The following is a 20,211-nucleotide window of genomic DNA, read 5'->3' as shown; positions in this document are numbered from 1 at the left end:
CCACGATGGGGAAGCACCATACTGGACATTCCTACCATTACGTTGCAAGAACTCCATGTATGCACATTCTGCTTCCCATCGATCTTTGTATGACCTGTGTTCGGCGTTTGCGAATTTATGAACTTGTCTACTTGCTTCTGCCCAATTGTCGTATATGCCAGGAGCATGACCAATGAAAACAACATAGTATCTGCCACCCTACAAGAGGAACATACAACAGCATTGTATGTGAAAATTGCATAGGCTGTTTATGGGGTTAGAACTTACCAAGTATCAAATCTGAGCTATTAGATAAACATGTACCATGTCGCTTTACCAACAAGTGCCAGTGGACTACAACAGCCTTGACGTTGCTTGTTCGAAGATCTAACAAACAGTTGCATAATCTATAATTGTTGGAACTAGGTAAATTGTTTAATCATAACTATCAAACATGGTTTTTAAATGTTACCTTTATAAGCAAAGGAGGCTTCTCTTCTCCATTTCTGACTGTTTTCTTCTGCTCATACCCCTCAACCAGAATGTAAACAGGGAGCTATCTGTAGATATAAATGGTACAATACTCGATTATCCTACTATTAAGTACAATAATAACTCGCTTTTAGAAAACCCGAGTATGTATAACTGCTGCCCAACTGAAATTTGGTGAAGTAAATATTACTCGTTTTCCTCAGGGCCGAGTATAATTAAGACTATACTGCCAACTGTACTGGGTGTTAATAATACTCAGTCTCTGTATAACCGAGTTATAGTACTCGATTTACTTAAAATCGAGTACTGTGCAGTGTATGTCAAGCACTCCATGACCTTTTGGGACCACTGACTAGAGTTCATGCAAGAGCTAAGCTGTGGGTTCCCTTCTGAGCACGGACCGATCTGAGCATTCTACCATTATGTCAAATTTTGATATTGCCAATTCAAAGTTCAATTGACCTCTTGCAAAATGTGCATTATTTGTTGGCTACTTCTTCTCCATCCTGTCAACATCTCACGTGATAGGTAAACAACTAATAACAATTTATAACAAATCAAGTAGGATATTCTTTGACTGAATTGGGTCTTCAGTGGGGGGTCATTGTGAATAATGCTGTGGTACATTTAAATGATAACACAAATTCTTTGAATGTTGTGGGTCTTCAATGAGGGGTATATGAACATAATAATGTGGTACATGTTGCATGGTAGGAATTATTTCCCTTATTTGCAATGCTTTCAAAATTCTCATTTGTTTAACAATATCCTACATGAAATTCAATACTCGATTGTGTTCACATTTTTGTTTTTGAATTTAGGTGTCTGATGGACTAGATGACACAACTATTCAATAGTAATTTTTACCATGTAAAATTTTATGACACGAATAAAATCTATGACAACAAAAGAGGGGTTTTTTTAGCACAATTTGCTTTGGTTTGTTTAGCTGCATGCACACCTAAACATAGGGCATATATAGTTAGCCTATGGTTTCACAATATTTCACATTGTATGATACAACTATTATTACTATTTGTGGTTCAGGTCCGTTATGAGTCCGCATTACTTCTACGTTTACTGCGAGGGGGAGGCATATATTAATGATTTGCATGAGCTATCATACCAAGGTCCAAACCAAAAGCAAGTGCTTATTGAAGTGAAACGTGGGATACACATGAGAAAACTAAAACGGAAGATAATGTCAACTCTAGGGTTAGACAAGGATTCCCATGACATCTCCACTGTATTTCGAGCTCCACAGCAACTGGTGGGTGCCCAAGTTTTCTACGATTCAAGTCTGTTACAATGAGACAATGATGTGGACATAATGTGGGGAGTGATAAAGCAGGCACCACAATTCATAGTGTTATAGGGGAGTGATAAAGCAGGCACCGCAGTATGCCAGCAGAGTTGAATAGCAAGAATCAATTCCTGTAAGCACCGTGTACCAGAGTGTTATAGCCGAGACGTCTTTGGCCTACAATGTTGGACCATGCAATGCGGTTGCTATGGACAATATTGAAAATGCCGAAGTGTATAATAAAAAAAAATGAAGATATCCAAACTGACTTCGACGACACAATCAAAATAGATGAGACATGTATGAGGAGTTCATTGATAATGAAGGACTGAAGGACAATCCAGAATTCGTAGATGAACTACAAGTTGAAAACAATGTGAATGCTTGCCCTAATCCAAACCCTAACCCTGACTGGTTCACATCAAACACATGGGATAACATTCATGACCCATCACCTTCCCTAGAAATAGGTCTGATGAGTTGGCGGCCGGGGGATGAACCGAGCAAGGGAATGCTATTCATGAATAAAGCTGCGGTTCAGCATGCGTTAACCATGTTCTCTGTGGGGCTCAATAAGAAATTTAAGTACATGAAGTCAAACCCTGGGAAACTGGTTGTAACAAGTGTACACGATGCATGTCCGTGGTTAGTTCGAGCTATCAATAGCAAAAGGCACAAGTTATGGGAGATCACAACATGTAAGGGTCCCCACACTTACTCGTCACTCCAAGTAGATCATGATGGAAGGATGATGGATTCAAAGTTCATTGCCATTACACTTGAGTCATACGTATGGGAAGACATTTCAAGAACAATAGCAACCCTGCGTAGTCTTCTACATGCGAAGCATAACCATTGGGCATCTCACTATAAGGTTTGGGATGCAAAACATAAGGCAGTTACGGCCATCTACAGGGATTTTGATGAGTCATATACAGAATTGTCTCGGTTTCTGGCGGCATTAAAAGATGCAGATCCAACCACAGTGACATAGTTGAAGTGCGACAACCATAATGTGCTAGGAACTTGCACGTTTAACTGTGCCTTTTGGGCTTTTGGTCTGTGTATTGAAGGGTTCAAGCATTGCAGGCTGGTGATAATCATCGATGCAACGCACCTCTATGGCAAGTACAAAGGGAAGTTGTTGATAGCAATGGCAACAAATGCTAACAACGAGACTTATCCACTCGTGTTTGCCGTTGTTGAGAGTGGGAGCAAGGAGACATGGGGATGGTTCTTGGCATGGTTGACCATTATTACGGACCAGGCCAATCTTTGCATCATCTCTGACTAACATTCGAGGATAAAATCCTGCTTTGATGACACAAGTATAACTTGGTTGCAACCTCCCAAGGTCCATCAGCGGTACTGCCTCTGCTATGTAGTCAGTAATGTGAACACAAAATGGAAAAATTCGAAGTTGAAGAACTTAGTATGGGGGGCAGCAAGTGCAAATCAAGTCAGAAAGTTTGACACCACACTTGAATTAATTCACAATGTCAAGCCGGATGCACACAGGTACCTTGAAGCTGAAAACAAACAAAAGTGGACACTTGCACACGACGGAGGGCATCGATACAGAGCATGACAACCAACCTATCGGAGTGCTTTAATGGAGTACTGAAAGGTGCACGTAGCTTGCCAATAACGGCAATGGTGAGGTTCACCTTTTTCAAAGTGAACTTTTACTTTGACGCTCATCGTAATCTCACTCTATATCAGTTGGAAGCGGGTCAAGAATGGTGCAAGTGTGCCATGGACAAGTTCGAAAAAAATCAAGCGAAGGCAAAAGACCATATGGTCACACGGATGTCTATACAAGCGCGGATATATCAAGTTGACACATCGGGTAATCCTCTGAGTGGTGGGGGCGGACAACACACGCATAGGGTTGATCTTCGGAGTATGAAATGCACGTGCAGGAAATGGGAAGCGCTCAAGATCCCGTGTTCACACGTAATAGCAATTTGTGCTAAGTATAAGCACAATGCGTAGCTGTTTATTGATCCTTGCTATAGCGTGACTCATAGGTACCACACCTACAAACTGGTATTCCAACCGTTGAAAGACCAATTAGCATGGCCGGATCCGGAAGAAACTAGAGTAGTGATGCCCAACCCACGATTGATCTGGAACAAAGGTCAGCCAAAATCCACGCGTATCCGCAATGAGATGGACGAGGATGATAATGATAGGTAGTTGCCCGGCTCCTTATGGATTGAGAATGGACCAAAATCAAGATGTGGGTTGTGTCGCCAAGAGGGGCACAATTGTAGAACATGTCCTACTCGAAATGCGGAGTCAACAAGTGGTGGAGCTGCATCATAGGTAAAGCTTCCATTTCTTAACAACTTTTGTCACATAACTCGTTACGTGACTATTAACAACTGAGTAGTAGTAAATTGTTCTCTATTGCAATAGTAAGTATTTGGACTAGTTATGAAACAAACGTTGGTGTTCATGCATGGATAGGCAAATGAGTCCAATTGGTATTTAAATATGATGCTGGAGAATTGCAAAATGAGATTGTTCAATAGTTTTGTCACATTATTTGTCGTAAGTCATGATTCTCAGTGTTGTTGTGGCTATGTTGCTTGTTAAAAACTTATATAGGTCCAGTGTACATAACATTTTTGAACTATCTACAGCAGGTACGGGAGCCAAGGTGGATAGGTGATAACAGACGTATGTTGCGTAGCCAAGATGATCCCTATTGCCTGAGGAAGCACATGATCTTTAGGTATACTCGATTTCATGATGAGAAGACGGTGTTAGATTGGTCATTTTTTGCTTGGAAGTTGATACTAAGTTCTGTAATTTTGTTATGTACTTATGTGGTCAGGCACTTTGTTAATGTCAATAATGTTAAGTAATGGGGTTTCACTAAGCTGGCCAAGCAAACAATTCAGTTACATGTAAATTGTAGCATATGCAAGCAGTGTATTATGTTTAGAACGATTTGCACCTTCTACAACTTTCATAGCTAAATTGTTTAGCAGGGGCTATCCCAAACTTACTAGATCTATGCAATGCACAGGTGCTTCATGAAATTCATAATAAACATTCATAGCTGGTATATTGACAAAACTGAGCTGTAGATGACAACAAAAAATGGATAGAGATCAAGTACACAAAACTCGATGTTACGGAACTCGAGTACTGGTTAGTAACTCGATCTTTGGGAGAACGAGTAACGTGTAGTGTTTCCTCAAAATCACGATCACGACGAGTGGACATTACTCGGTCTCATAGGAAGCGAGTTATATTTAAGTAACTTGACACTAAAGAAGCTGAGTATAACGATCAGTCGAACTGGGTCAACCCATCGAGGAACATGCATCACTCCAGCCCTGACTTCTCTGTAAAATACGATTGCTTTTCGATTGGTAATGAATCGGTCAATTATTTAAAGGAACTTCAGTAACTCGATACTGTAAAGAACGAGTAATATTTTCCTCATGTACGCGGTCTCGTAGGAAACGAGTTATTATTGAGTAACTCGACACTAAAGAAGTCGAGTAGCTTGATCAGTCGAACTAGCTCGACCCATCGAGGAACATGTATGAGTCCAGCCTGACTTCTCTGTAAAAAACAATTGCTACTTGATTGGTAATGGATCGGTTAGTTACTTAATGAACTCAATTTTACATATAGCAAGTAATGTAATACTCATATATTATAAAATCAAGTTATTTGCTTTTCTAGCATTTTATAAAAGACAGATTTCTGGTGTTGGATTACTGCAATTAACTCCCTACAAAAGTAGCAGTTTGATTGCACTCGGTTCCTCAGGTTCGAAAGTGACTGCCCGGGCTCCAAACATCGATCCTCAGAATACGTGGTAAGACTCTTTTACCCTTGCCTCCCATTCAAATAAAACTGCCAAAAATCCTGCATTTGTCTCCCTCTAAAAGCTTAAATTTCGAACTATGCAAGTTTAGGGATTTTCATGATTTTGGGTGTTGTGATCTCAAATTGTTCATGGGTTTTTACATATGCATGTTCTTCATTCGATTTGTACCCTTTAATTACATAAACATAGTAGATTTGTAAAGGAACACATGAATTTAGGGTTCATGTGTTCATATGGAATTTGGGGATTTTCATGGGTGTGGGTGTTTTGACGTGAAATATGTAATGGGTTTTTCGTATGGATGTTGTACACACGTGTTCTTCCCTTTAATTGAAAAGAACTCATGATTTGTGAAAAATGGGAAATTAGGGTTCATGTCTTCATATTAGGAATTTGGGGATTTTTATGAATAAAAGCAATGTTTTGATCTAAACTGCTTCATGGGTTGTTGTGTATGCATGATGGTGACAAGTTCTATATGGTGTATATTCAAATTTTCCACATCTAGGTATGCATGTTGGTTCATTAGCCATTCTTATTCTATTAGCCCAAATTGGGGTTTTGTTGAATTCAGTATAATTGCTCAAAATTGACCACCGTCTAAAGTTTGATGGATTGTTAGTCACTGGTGGGTTCGCATGTTTTGTTGACTTGTGTATAATGGCTTGAAATTACACCCGCTGCACAATGTGCAGTATGGGTTCGCATGTTTTTCAAATAACTTAACTGCATGGGTCAAAGTTCATATATTTCCAAAAAATTAATCATATCAATGCATTCATTCATGCCCCAGTTGTATCCATGCATCATGTACTCTAAATTTCATTGCACATGTACAGTGTGTTTATGCATCTCTAATGCAATTCTAAATATTGGTTTTTTTTTGTGCTTTAGTTCCGTCTCTGTAAATCCTAGTTATGGCTCCTAAGAAGTCTAAAACCATTAAAACCAAAGCCAAAAGAGTGTCTGCCTCCTCATTTGAGCCTGCAATTGCGTTTGATCAAATAAGGTTTGAAACGGTTACAAACGAGCAAAGGTTTGATAAAGTAATTCAGCATAGGAATATTTGGCCAAAATGACAAATCAATATAGACGAATTACCTCTTTCTGTCCATAGGAATCTATAGTGTAGGAACTGGTTGTCTCTGTGTAAATATTTACATCCCCCTCCAATTGCCCTAATTAGAGAGTTCTATGCCAATTTCCATATTCGTTCTGATGATGATCTAGGTACTTGGATTCAAGGTCAAAGTTTTGTCATAACTAAGGCTGATGTATCAAAGGCTCTTGATGTACCTCGTGTTTGTAGACCTACATATCCATACTTGGATCGTTTGGAGCATCCTCCTATATCTGATGTCATGACTCTTCTTTGTGGAAGATTAGTGACGTGGGGATCTAACCCAAGAATTAACTCAAGTGAGTTAACCGAGCTTAATTATATCTTCTTCAGGATAGCTTGTCACAACATCTTCTCCATCTCCCATGTCCATACTATTCCTATAGAGAGATGTTTCTTTTTGTATGCCCTCGTCACTGATACTTCTATTTGTTTTCCTTCCCTTTTCATTCAAACGCTTGCTGAGGCGCATAGGAGCAAATGTAAGAAGCATGATCTGTTCTTTCCAGTTTTCATCTATAGGGTTCTAAACTATTTACACTTAGAAAACTTTCCTTCCCTGGAGTTGATCCACATCACAGCCCCTATAGGAGCCACCTTTCTCAAGCAACAAAGTGCACAAAAGAAGAATGTTGAACCGAGTGTTGGTTCATCAAAAAGACCATGAGTATAGTCATTACTTGCAAATGTTCATGCTGAGGAGAGTCTTGTTGATCCTACAACTGCTATTGTTGACGATGGTGACGATGAGGTACATGTTGACAGTGCAGATGCGGAGCCCACCATCCCTCCTCCTCTCTCTCTTCGTGCTATGATGGAGACTTTTATGACAACTCAAGTAGCTCATGGACAGCTTTTAGATGGGCTTATTGTTGAGGTTGCTGCTTTGAGAGCAGAATTTTTAGAGTATAGGGGTGCTTTTCCACCTCCTCCACCCTCTAACTCTTGATGTTTGCCTTTGGCAATACATAATAGACAAGGGAAGTAGGGATTGTAGCGTAGGGGGGAGAGTAGTTTTTGTAGCTTCCGTAGATTATATGAAAGTTATTTAATGTGATTTACCAGTATTTGTATATTATTATATGTACTCTTCAAGGTCCACAAACATGATTTTAATTTTATGATAACTATTCGCGAACCCGCGCGTTGCACATGGTTATTTTTTTTTTTTTTATGATCATGTTATTATTTGAAATATTTTTGAATGTATTACTACTGATGTTGCATTATATATGTATAAACAATATATTATAGGATTCATGATGATAACACAAATTGTCTTGTAATTAGATATGGAAAGATTGCAGCATTGTATTGTAACATTATATATGTCCTGGATTGTTGGCGTAAAGACTGTCCTCGATTTCATTGGATGTTAGTCCCCAAAGAGTAATTTTTATTTTGATTTATCTGTGGCAAACAAATATGTAAGTGATAAAGATTTTGAAGTACTATTATGCAATGAATCCATATGTACATGCCAAAGCTTATACCATGCTCACGATATTTATATTTGTCATTGGGACAGTAGATCCTTCAACATGAACATTTTCTAGTGGTCCAACACCAACTATTTTTCCAATGATGTATGCAGTAAAAAAGTTGATTAAGTAATTTGGAACTTAATTATTGAAAATAAAGTTGACAGTTCTTAGGCAACTTGTCAATTGTTTGCTATTGTCAAAGCGATCCACAATTGTTCTGTAATCAACAAATTCAAATTTATGTTGAGAGATAGTAATTTCAGCCTCTTTAATTCCTCAATAACTGTTGTACGTAGAAAGTTAACCTTCTTGTCTTTACTTATAGGCCGATAGCTATCTTTTTCCATCTAAGTATCTACTTGAAAATTGGACAACGAATATAATTGTCCTTCTCGTAGTTGTGCCTAAAACTTCTTAACATTGTTTTTTTGAATTGTCGCTCGCATGTATTGTGTCATCAAATAACTAAAATAAGTAATTTCTTAGTCATAATTTTTGTTTTAAGGTGCGAGTCAAATAAAGAAAATATGACAAAATATATTCTTGTTCGAAGATCTAACCTGTTCATCTATAAAAACGATGTGGAAATTGTTTAGTTCTAGATTTTTTCAGTTGATAGCTTCCCACATTGTTCAAAGTCTAACTCTTACCCTCCAATATACCACTATTGAGAAAATTCATCTCAACATGAATGCCCCCCCCCCCCCCCAAAAAAAAAAAAAAAAAGAGGGAATTTCAACTTTAGTAGCAAAATTTGGATCTACCAAACCTAGGTGCCTCAAATTTCCAAAAGTCTAACCTCAAACCAGAGCAACTCACAGTCTTAATTCAAAATTTATTAATATTTATGTAAGGTGATAGATTTCACTTTTTTTCCCCTAAAAAAATTAGGTCCAAAACTTGATTTAGTAAAATTCATCTCCAAAAATAAAAAAGGAAGAAAATCAAGTAATCAAACTCCAAATCTTTTATTTCTTAATCTTTAATTTTAATTTTATAGCTGAAGGCCTTATGTTTTTCTATTTGTTACTATTCCCTTACTTTATGTCAAGAGTACTTCAACCACAATGTGAGTCAAGTCTTCAGCAAATATCTAGTGAGTTTCTAAATTTTTGTGATAAAACACCAATAAACTTTAAATTTGTCATTACAAACAAATCTAATGGAATTGTTAAACGCTAAAAATCTAACAAACTCCCCCTTGGCCACTTTGTGATAAAACATCCCAATACAGACTCATCTAGAGTAAAAAAGTCTAAGAAGACTTGCTACTACTAAAATGACTCCATTAAAAAAACAAAAATAATAATATAAAAATATCTTTTTAAAAAACATGTAACAAATAACTTGTTGAAAGCTTGAACAAACATATTAAAAACGCCTAGACAATTTAATGGGAATAAAGACACGAGCTGTAGAATCCAATAGCTTTACATAAAGCTTTAATAGGAAACATACTTTCCATATGAATTTAAGAATATTCAAGAGAAACACAATCTTGCTATCAAATCAAATTCGTAGAGAGCATTAATAATTATTAGATAGCATATAGCCATGTACCCGAGTGTTAAAGCTGAGCAAGCTTTGATCTAAGTATGCATCCATGGCCAGAAAATATACCAATATTAATGCTCTAATTAGTTGCTTCTCAGTTTGGTACCAAACAGAGTCAGCTTTGTTTGTTGTGTCTATGGCATCCCTCTTTTCTTTGTTGTTTGTTCTTTAGATTAGTTGTTGCGAAATTCTGTAAGGGGGTTAAATCAAATATAGTGAAGTGAATAAATATCTATTGAGTTTATAGTTGAAACCAAGCCACTATAAATATGAGACCCTTTTTCTGAGTTTACTAAACACAACCAAACTCAAAAAAAGGGTCTCATATTAATATAAATAGAGCATAGCCGTTTTGCATCCAAAAAAAAGAATTGACACGTAGAGATACCTCAACCAGAGCAGGGAGGTTCTATCAATATTTATAAACCATGTGGAAAGAAATAAAAGGAGGAAGGAAATCAGATAGGCAGCCGTTACTGAGAAACGGTAGAGCAAGAAGGTGGGTAGCTTTCTTAGTCTCTGTTTTCTCATGCAATACCTGAAGCTTTCTTATTCTCTCTTTGCTCACATTTCTATTTGGTGAAGGCTTCAACATTTTTTTTTATATATTTTTTTTTCCCTCCCGTTAAGCTTCCCTCTACGTTACATATTTCAAACTCTCTCTCTGCTCACATTTCTATCTGGTCACGCAAAAAACCCTAAACACTTCCCCTTTCTTTTTTTTCTTTTTTGGTTTTTTTTTTCTTCTTCCAAACCGGCTTGAATGTTAGGTATTTTTAATTTCTTTTTCCTTTAAGCTAAACTTAAAAGGCTTTGGGTTGGGCTTGATAGTGGAACTAAATAAATAAGAGGTGAGCTGGATTAATTATACAAATTTATTATAGAGTGATAGTGGGAGTAAATAAATAAGTAGTAGGCTGCATTTATAGGGCTGGGATTTATAAGGCTGCAAATTGTAAAAACCATTTAAAAATTGAAGGATTTTTTTTTTTTTAAAGAAAATGACGTGGTAGCTGATGTGGCGCAATATGAGAGCAGCAACATTAAGCGCAACATATGTAACATATAATTAAATAAAACAATGAAAAAAAATTGCATTTTATTATTTAAGTGATACTATTGGTTTTTGTTATTTATTTATTAATCATGAGTTTATTCATCTTTAAAAGGCTCAGTTAAGTCTAAATTCATAGGTCCCCACTAGAAATTTTCATTAACAAAAATTAGCATTACATTATTTTTTTACAATTTCAGTCCAGTAGACCAGCAAACCTTATAAGACATGGCTTATCAACTGGGGCTTTACTTGTAATTGCTTATAAATAATTTGCATAAGAGAGGTCCATGTGTGCATAGGTGAATTATACGTTGGGTGTATAGGAAATGTTGTTTGGATTGTCTATCTGCTAACTTAGATTAGTATAGTTTGAATGAATTTGTATAATTGATTTCTGAGAGCTATGTGATGTTTGACCTGTGGGGTTTACTTTTATTTCATTAATGTGTGCTTCCACATGAGTCAGATGTATTGTCATCACAGTGACGTACAATATGCTTTGGACAAGAAAGATTGTGCTTTATTATTTAGTAGGTATTGTTTGGTAGATTAGATGTATAAATGTGAAGATTTTTAGTTAGAAAAGATGGTTCTAATTTATGATGTAGCAAACTTTATTAGAAAATGCAGATGAGTTGTAATTTTATAGGATGAAAATTAGAGTTTATCTAAAATCTTAAAAAAGAATTTTGTTTGGTTTTTATATTCAATGAGACGCAAGTACAAATTTTTTGTAATCACAAGGATGATAATTCATTACACCTTGAATTTTCTACAATTGATAATCATTCATTTTGGCAAACCATTGAGGAAATCACAATTGTAAAACTTTAGCAAAGCTTAACAAACAATTAATAAAAAAACAAAAGATTGCTCAACTATTATTTAAGTGATCCTACAATGAGGCAAAAAAATAAAATAGACCATAGAATTAAAGAAGCCTATTCACCAACTTAAACATTTCAAGGTCGATTGAGCATCTTTTGCATGTAACCAGTTTTGCATAACTGTAAGGATAAGGTTCATATTGGTTCCAATGTCCCATTCCAATTTTGTGCCATGCTTGAAAGTTTGGAATTTGATACATGGGGATGGTTCCCACAGCCAATGCTTCCCATGTTCATCATTTGAAATTTCCAAAAGGTTATCAATGCCTCCACGATTTGACTCACAAAGTAGCATGATTCCATGTATATAAGCTGCAATAAAATTGCCACATGGAACAGCTTTTTCAATTACATTTTTTCCTTCAACAACTTTTTCATTCAAAAAGTATTCTTAGCTTCCCACTATCAGTAGCGCATCGAGATTTTCTGCTTCATAGCACTGAAAAATTAGGGTTTTCTCTTTGTCATGTAGTAGAGCTGGGTGATTGAAAAATGGGGTCAATTGAATATGTTGGAGGAGTAGTTTGCTTTTTGTTAACTTGTTGAAGCGTTTGCAACTAATTAAGAAAAAGGAAAACATTAAATTAATAGACTGAATAATTTATAGAGGGAAATAAATAAGTAGATACGAATTGAGAAAATAGTTTTTTATACCTTAACTTAATGTTTCCTAGGAGTGTTGCTGAATCTTTGCCTACTTTCGAAAAGATTTCAACCAATATGTCGGTATGAAGATTTTCTAAAGTATTCATTTTTTGGGTTTTTTTTTGTGTTTTTTTTTTTTTTGGAATAGTGTTATAACATTTCAGTTACTATTTATAATAAAATGATTTGTGCTTGGTTCATAGTATCATATTAAATAACAATACATAATAATAATGTGTTTACGAATTTTGAAATAATTTTACACGAATTTTATGGTGAAATGGTTAGACACAAAAATGAAGAGGGGAGTTGTATGTTAAGGTGCCTAAATCGGTGTGGTAAGTGAGAACATGCACCATTAGCTGAGTAGGAGATGATCGATTTTGGGTTTTAATTATTGTAGAAGGGGAGGTGAACTTGAAAATACGTGCTTGTGGGAAAAAAAAACAAACAAAACAGAAAAGGAGCACAACTAACTTTCACTTAATTTCTATATGAAAGTGAGCGTAATTACAACTGATCCCAGTTAAATTTAGTAATGTATCTAGAAAATTTATTATATTTCATATTTAAATTGGTGTGGTCCCCACATGAATCTAGACATGACATTATTAACATTTCAATGTTCATATATTGTTTTTCCAGCTTGTATTGACATGACAAACCCTAATAACTGAAATTGTACTGCTTGGACCATGCAATGAGGTTATAAATGCACCACACTAATGATCTTCTTTCAACCCCACTAACTTCGTAGATTGACTAGGCTATGAGTCACAATGACTCAACGTCAAATTGTAAAATATGAAACAAGTTTGGATCGACTTCAACATGTGGATCATCACAAGTTCCAGCAAATCAACAACTACAGATATACACAGTCCACTATGGAAGGAAATGGGCTGGAAAGAAGAGAGATTTCGTTAATATACCAATATACACATACGAGAGTCTTAGAAGCGTTGGGCACATCACGGTCGGTAAACCTACAAAACTAAGTACAGATACCACCGCAATAGAGTTCACCGTATCAGAACCACCATGGAGTTCACCATATCAGAACCACCATGGCCAACCCTATACGAGAAGAGGTGTGAGTTGGAGGTGTATTGTCATTGGCACGGGTTACGAGTTCCTAAGACACGCTCAGCCGAGTTACCTAGAGATGAACCTGCCAACATACTTGCTCATCTTGAACAAGAGAACAATCAAATGCAAAGGCGACTAGACCGTTTTCACGCAATCCAAAAAGTTAGAAAGCATCTAAAGAGGAAGGCGCAAGAGCGAGCCATGAAGTCTATTAATGAAATTACTGCATTAGATGATGAAAGAGATATTTAAGACTTCTTATATTCAAGCAATGATGATTTCCAAAAATTTCTACCTAAGAACATTAGACGTTGTTGTTAATGTCTACACATTTAATGCAAGACAAAATGTTGTTGTTAATGTTTAACAAATGATGATTATGTACGTTTAACTTTTGCTAAAGATTAACTGTTCATTAGTTTTGGCTAAGTTTATATGAAATCAATTTCTCATTTTTTCCCTGGTGTTCTTTGTTGCTACATATGAAAATTTAATATGAATATTTATGCATAGATTCAATACATACAGACTCATCCAACCCACACAGACCAACCACTGTTTCATAGAAAAACCATATGGCTCCTAAAGCAAGGACTCACCAGAGTAGAGTGGGGCCTAATTGGGACCATCACCGTCGAGTTGTAGACACTCACATTTGTTCATAATAGTACTCCCTTCTACCATGCGTGAGATGAAACTAGTAATGAATTACATTGCTATGTCAGTATGTTGCAATGTTTTCAATGGGTTGGCTAAGTGTATATGAAATCACTTGCTTATTTTTTCCCTGCTGTTCTTTGTTGCTACATATTATTATTATGCTTTGGTTGGACAATGTCCTCTGCTTTGCAGTGTAGGAAAAACCTTAGTTATGTTGATGTTTCCAATATTCTGTTTGTGTAATTTGAAATGTTACCCACATAACACTCATCACCCAACTTAGATTTATTGCACATTACTTATAGGAAAATTTAATAAATTCAATACATACAAACTCATCCAAACCACACAGACCAACTACACATATGATTCAATAATACGAATAATTCATATATATGACACCATAAGTCGCTGTATCATATACCTATATCCATGTATCTTAGTTATGCTAGTGTACTACTTTATACAAATACATTACATATAGACTCATCCAAACCAGACTAACCACTCATTCTCTCTTCGTCGTTATGTGTAATAAAATTTTTTCGTAACAAACTTTTCTCCGACTTCATGTTTTGTGGGTAAATCATCTGAGGGATATGTTTGTTTCATCTTCATCTAAATCTATTATTTCTACCTAATGATCTTCCAATTTACAGTTCTTGCTAGGTGGATATTGAATCTCAGTGGATATTTGAAGACTAAAAAATAACCATAACAAATATAATGGTATTCAACGAAATCCTACCAACCATTACAAAACCAAATGTTGTTATCAGCTTTCTTCAATCCCACTTGCCAAATACCACCATAGGGAGTAGTAAGTGTAGGTACAGTGGATAGCTCAGCACTATTGAACCCTGACCATAAGTACCCATCCACACTAACGTAAAAACATAGAACATCTTGTGAGGTGTTTATGCATTAAATTTGGGGTTGAGCTATCCCTCATTGCTACACTAATGTTTGCAGTGTTGCATGTGTTGCTCAATAGCTTCACACTGTTCAACCCTGTCGAGTCATATCATCTACACGCACGTCAATACACAGATATGCATCCTTTTGTAATGCACCATTTTCAAGGACATTTTCAAGGATGCAATGCATCCCTGAAAAATTTTATGATACATTTAACACAGCTCAGCACTGTCTCGTCAAATCATGTCAGATGAAGCACAGGAATGCTGAATAATCTCTACATGAACCCTGTCCAGTCATATGACTTACACGCACATCAATACACAAATATGTATCCTTTTGCAATGCATCGTTTTCAAGGATGCAGAGCATCCCTGAAAAAGTTTATGATACATTTAACACAGGTCAGCACTATCTGGTCAAGTCATGTCAGATGAAGCATAGAAATACTGAATAGTCTTCACATGAATAAATACACAACCTCCTTTGCAGTACACATCACCAACATGCTATTGTAGCACAAGCTATGACATATCAAACAGCTGCCTCAGCGAACCATATGCACTAACAAGTGCCACTGTATAGCCAAGTCATGTTCGCAGTTTTCCATGTGCTCCTTAACACCTCACTGAACAATACACCATTGAGTCATATCATCTTTATTCACGTGAATACTTACCCTTACATATAGTCACATCCACATGAATACTTGCCCTTGTAAAACTCCTATATAAAGTCCCATTTACATCTACCCTTGCAAAACATCTACGCATACCGAAGTCTCACTTACATCTACTCTAGCAAAACATCTACACAATTCGATCAGAAATCACATTTTCCAATGTCAATGCGCAATTGGATGCTACCTTGTTTTCCAGATAACTATAGGAGCCACTGAGATTCCGATGACAGGGAATACTATGCCGGATTGCGGTGGGAGTGGGACTTTCACGTGAACGAGTCCAATGCTTTGCATGATGATCTCATACGATTCGGAGCGCCTCTTGTCGACCATATCTCAGTCACACTACCAAGGCAAAACATGCACCAATATGAGCGTGCAGTGACAAAAATTAAAAAAATAGAATAATTTGATGATACTGCGTAGGTCCAGGTATCACCTGCTACAACTGGCAGAAGAGCAGGCCATCGCAATGAACAGGTAACTCACTCTGGCGGATCGTAACAATGTCCTCAACTATGAGGACTACCTGTCAGAGTGAATGCCGATGTCGTATGTGTGTTATGTCTAGGGTTAAGGACTTTTTATTAGTAGAGTTAGTGTTTAATATGCAATGCATGCATATTGGTGACATCGTGTAAGTTATTTTAAGTTTTCTGTGTTATATTCTAGGTGTTTATTGAAAAAAATTATGTGTGGAAATAGTTAACTTTTATGCGTTATGTGGGAATAATCTATATTACAAATAACATGCGTGCTCCTTACAATCAATAACAAGGTTTACATAGTACAAATGCAACAACAATGACACACATACATTTAAAACATACTTAAGCAAAATAGTTCTCCAACAAAGTTTGATTACACCACAACACGATTACTCTTCATCTGACATCTCCACGTCTGACTGATAAATGGGATCAGCAAGAAATGATTGCATGAATTGTACGTGCTCGTACCACCCTTCCTCCACTGACTCTCAAATCTCGACTTAGGTCCGATAACGATTAAGACGTATCTTTATTCGATTATTTTCTTCTCTTATGTGGTTCAATGCTTTACGAAGTTCGTCGATCGTGTCTCTGGGCATTTGCGATACGAGTCGCCGAGGCACTAGCAACTTAAAACTAACCAACTCATCATAAAACATTTGTTGTTCACGAAATAACCAAGCCCATTTCTATCTCATGGTATTGTGAACGTAAGCACTATTTCGCAGATTCAAATTGATTGGATAGCTGAACTCATCTTCCAATACCCAACAGCGACCCATAGCAGTGAACACATCATGAGGCCTATAGAGTTATGGGTTGCCAGAACCAGACATTGACGCTAAATACAATAACATCAAATGATCAAATTAATAGTGTGCATCAACTATTGGTAAATAATGTAACACTGCATAAGATGGTACACGACAAAGACATTCATAAATTTGTGTACAATTACATGCTAAAAATGAAATACTAACACTCAAATTTGACCATAAACATTAGACGTTGCTGTTAATGTCTATACGTTGTGGGCAATAGAAGATATTGTTGTTAATGTCTCAACCAATTATGAGTATGTACATTCAACTTTTGCAAATCTTAAATGTTCATTAGTTTTAGCAAATCTAACAAATTTTATTTTTTTGTCAATGAAATTTACACCAACAAATACCCAATATAACCCAATGTACACACATAACACTCATACAAGAAAATACCAAAGCACAAGTCTTAAAGTACTATTAAATTAAAATTTTTCTCTAACAAAAATATACATTATGGTTGATAAACTTTTATAATATCTACAACAAGTTTTACCTACACAATAAAATTCTCTATGATATCAAAGAAGAAAATGAGTTTCTCACCTAAGATGATAGAGAGATAACACCAACTTCTAAAAATAAGGAGAAGCTGATCTGAAAATGAAGAGGAGAATTGCATGAGAAGCTGATTTGTGGAATGGATGAATAAATAGCAGAACAACTCGATTTTAGAAGAACCAAGGAACCACTAACTTAATAACTCGATTTCCCATTAATCGAGTTCAGCTTCACATGCAACTACGCGATTTGAAATGGGGTTAAAATGTAGCAGAACAACTCGATTACACTAGAACCGAGGAACATGTAACTCGATTTCCCATTCATTGGGTTCAGCTTCACAGGGTAGTAAGTGATTTGAAATCCCGTTAGTAACTCGATTTCCCCATTGCTGAGTTACAAACAGTAACGAGGGTATATTTTATTACCCAAAAGCCACGCTGGAGTGCCAGCATGGGAAAAGCTTGCCTAGAACTCGGCCTTTGGATAATCGAGTAATTTAAGTAACTCGATTTTAGGGTAATTGAGTATCGAAATAGGGCCACACACCTATATAGTTTCGAAACAGGGGCATAATGCCAATTATTTTTCCCCAAAGGGGCAAAAGGCCAGATAGTCCCACGTTGCCATGCTTATATTTCTAGATCTATGTTTTCACATGCTTGCGTGCTTGGATCTATACTTTATGCCATCTTCCATGTGCTTGTGCACTCCATGCCATGCTTGTATGCCTAGGCCTATACTTTTATGTCATGCCATGTGCTATTGCAGCCCTTTTGTTCCATTTATCGCATTTTTTTGTGTTTTGACCTTTTGGTTCGAACTCGATCTAGGCCTTATGGTCTTTGTCATCGTCCATAGACCTTGGCCCATATCAGGGTTTGGATCACCCATTTTTTTCATGTCTGTGCTTGCTTGTGTTAGCCTCTCCTATTCTAGGCTTTGCCACATTTGGTGCCCTTAGCGGGTTCGTGGTTGTGTGGTTACATTTGACACCCATGAGGCCTTGTTTGGATGTAGCCATTCCAGATGCATCGCCATGATGCCAGTTGCTTCGTGCACACCTATCCCCTTTTCTGCTCCGTGCGATGATATGCTTGCCATGCTTGTTTGCACCCACCATTGGTCTTATATGCATTTTTACATGCTTGCTTACATGTCCATGCATGAGTCTTGCTTGCTAGTGTGTCATCCATGCTTTAACACAATGAGGCTATGGACATCTAATCCAACCCTACATTTATCCCTCACAAACACCACCTTTTGTTTGCTATCTTGCTTGGTTACCCTTTACTTGTTGTTTTCTATCTTGCTTGTCTGCCTCTTTGCTCGTATGTTTGCTCAGATCCTATATGCTATACTTGTCATTGCTATCTTGCTTGTTCATTTTTGCACCCTTTTGCTATTATCTATGCATCTCTTCCTTTCCATTACTCATCTGCTGGTTTCTTGTCTTTTCCTTGGCATGTACACACATGGAGCGAGGACACATGGAGCTAGAGCACAATCTCCTAGGCGCAAGCAAAAAGGTGCGGATGCAAGCTTGCCAACATGAATCCAATGGCTGTGTTCAGTAGGTTTAGGGTTTAGCTTTTCCCTTTGGTTATATACTCTTTTAAACCCCTTCCTTCATCCTCCATTTTTCCCTTAGATGGTTTGTGTATATCATGCTTTGTACCATTCATTCTCATCTCTAGAGTATGGTGACCCCTGTTTATTTTCCTACACCTATATTTTGGGTCATGCTCTAGGGGTGTAGGCCTTTACTTTCCTGCTGTGTGCTAGCATTGTGCATGATGCATGTATATATATATATATATATACCTGCTTGCCCTTTCTAGTTTGATTGTAACATGCTTATGACTTATGAAGCCAACTTTGGAAAACATGCATTTATTTTTGGCGTAAATGCACTTTTAGTCCCTATATTTTTCACGTTTTTCTATTTTGGTCCCTACATTTTTTTTTTTACCATTTTTAGTCCTAAAAACAATTAACGCGTTCCATTTTAGTCCTTTCCGTCAGTCAACCGACAGAAATAGCTGAGGTGGCAGTTGGAGCAATTAAAATATTATAAAAATGCAACATCACCCATGACACATCAGCATATAAATTTAAAAAATTAATTTATTAATTTTAACAAAATTAAATTATTAATTTTAACAAAATTAAAAAAAATAAAAACAAAATTTAAAACATAAAAATACATGAATTAAGATCTAAAAGCTTCTTGAACAAGAACACCAACCCAAAAATTTTAAAACCCAAAAAATTAACATAAGATCCAAACCTGAGCACACCAAACTCAAACGGGCCACACACTTTCATCTCAAACTCAAACTCAAACTACACGGCCACAAACTCTCTCTTCCATCTCAAACTCTCTCTTCTCTCATGGCCTATACCTGAGCTCTCTCTCCTCTCATGGCCGATCCATGGCCGAAGACCCATGGAGAAAAGGTTTAACACAGAAGCTAAAAACAAAAGAGAGTGAGGGATCTAGAAGAATCGGACCTACATATTGCAATTGACGTGATCAGAAGAGTGACGGCCATGTGAGTGAGACCACAGCTAAGAATACCATCGGCGACGGTGAGTACATCTCAATCTTGCCGAGCTAGCTCGACACCGGAACCAACGGTGAGCAGATCTGCGTACTGAAAAAATCAAAC

The sequence above is a fragment of the Quercus suber genome, unplaced genomic scaffold (genome assembly GCF_002906115.3).
Source record: "Quercus suber isolate HL8 unplaced genomic scaffold, Cork oak 2.0 scaffold_247, whole genome shotgun sequence".
NCBI lineage: Eukaryota > Viridiplantae > Streptophyta > Magnoliopsida > Fagales > Fagaceae > Quercus > Quercus suber.
Note: the sequence above shows the minus strand (reverse complement) of the source record.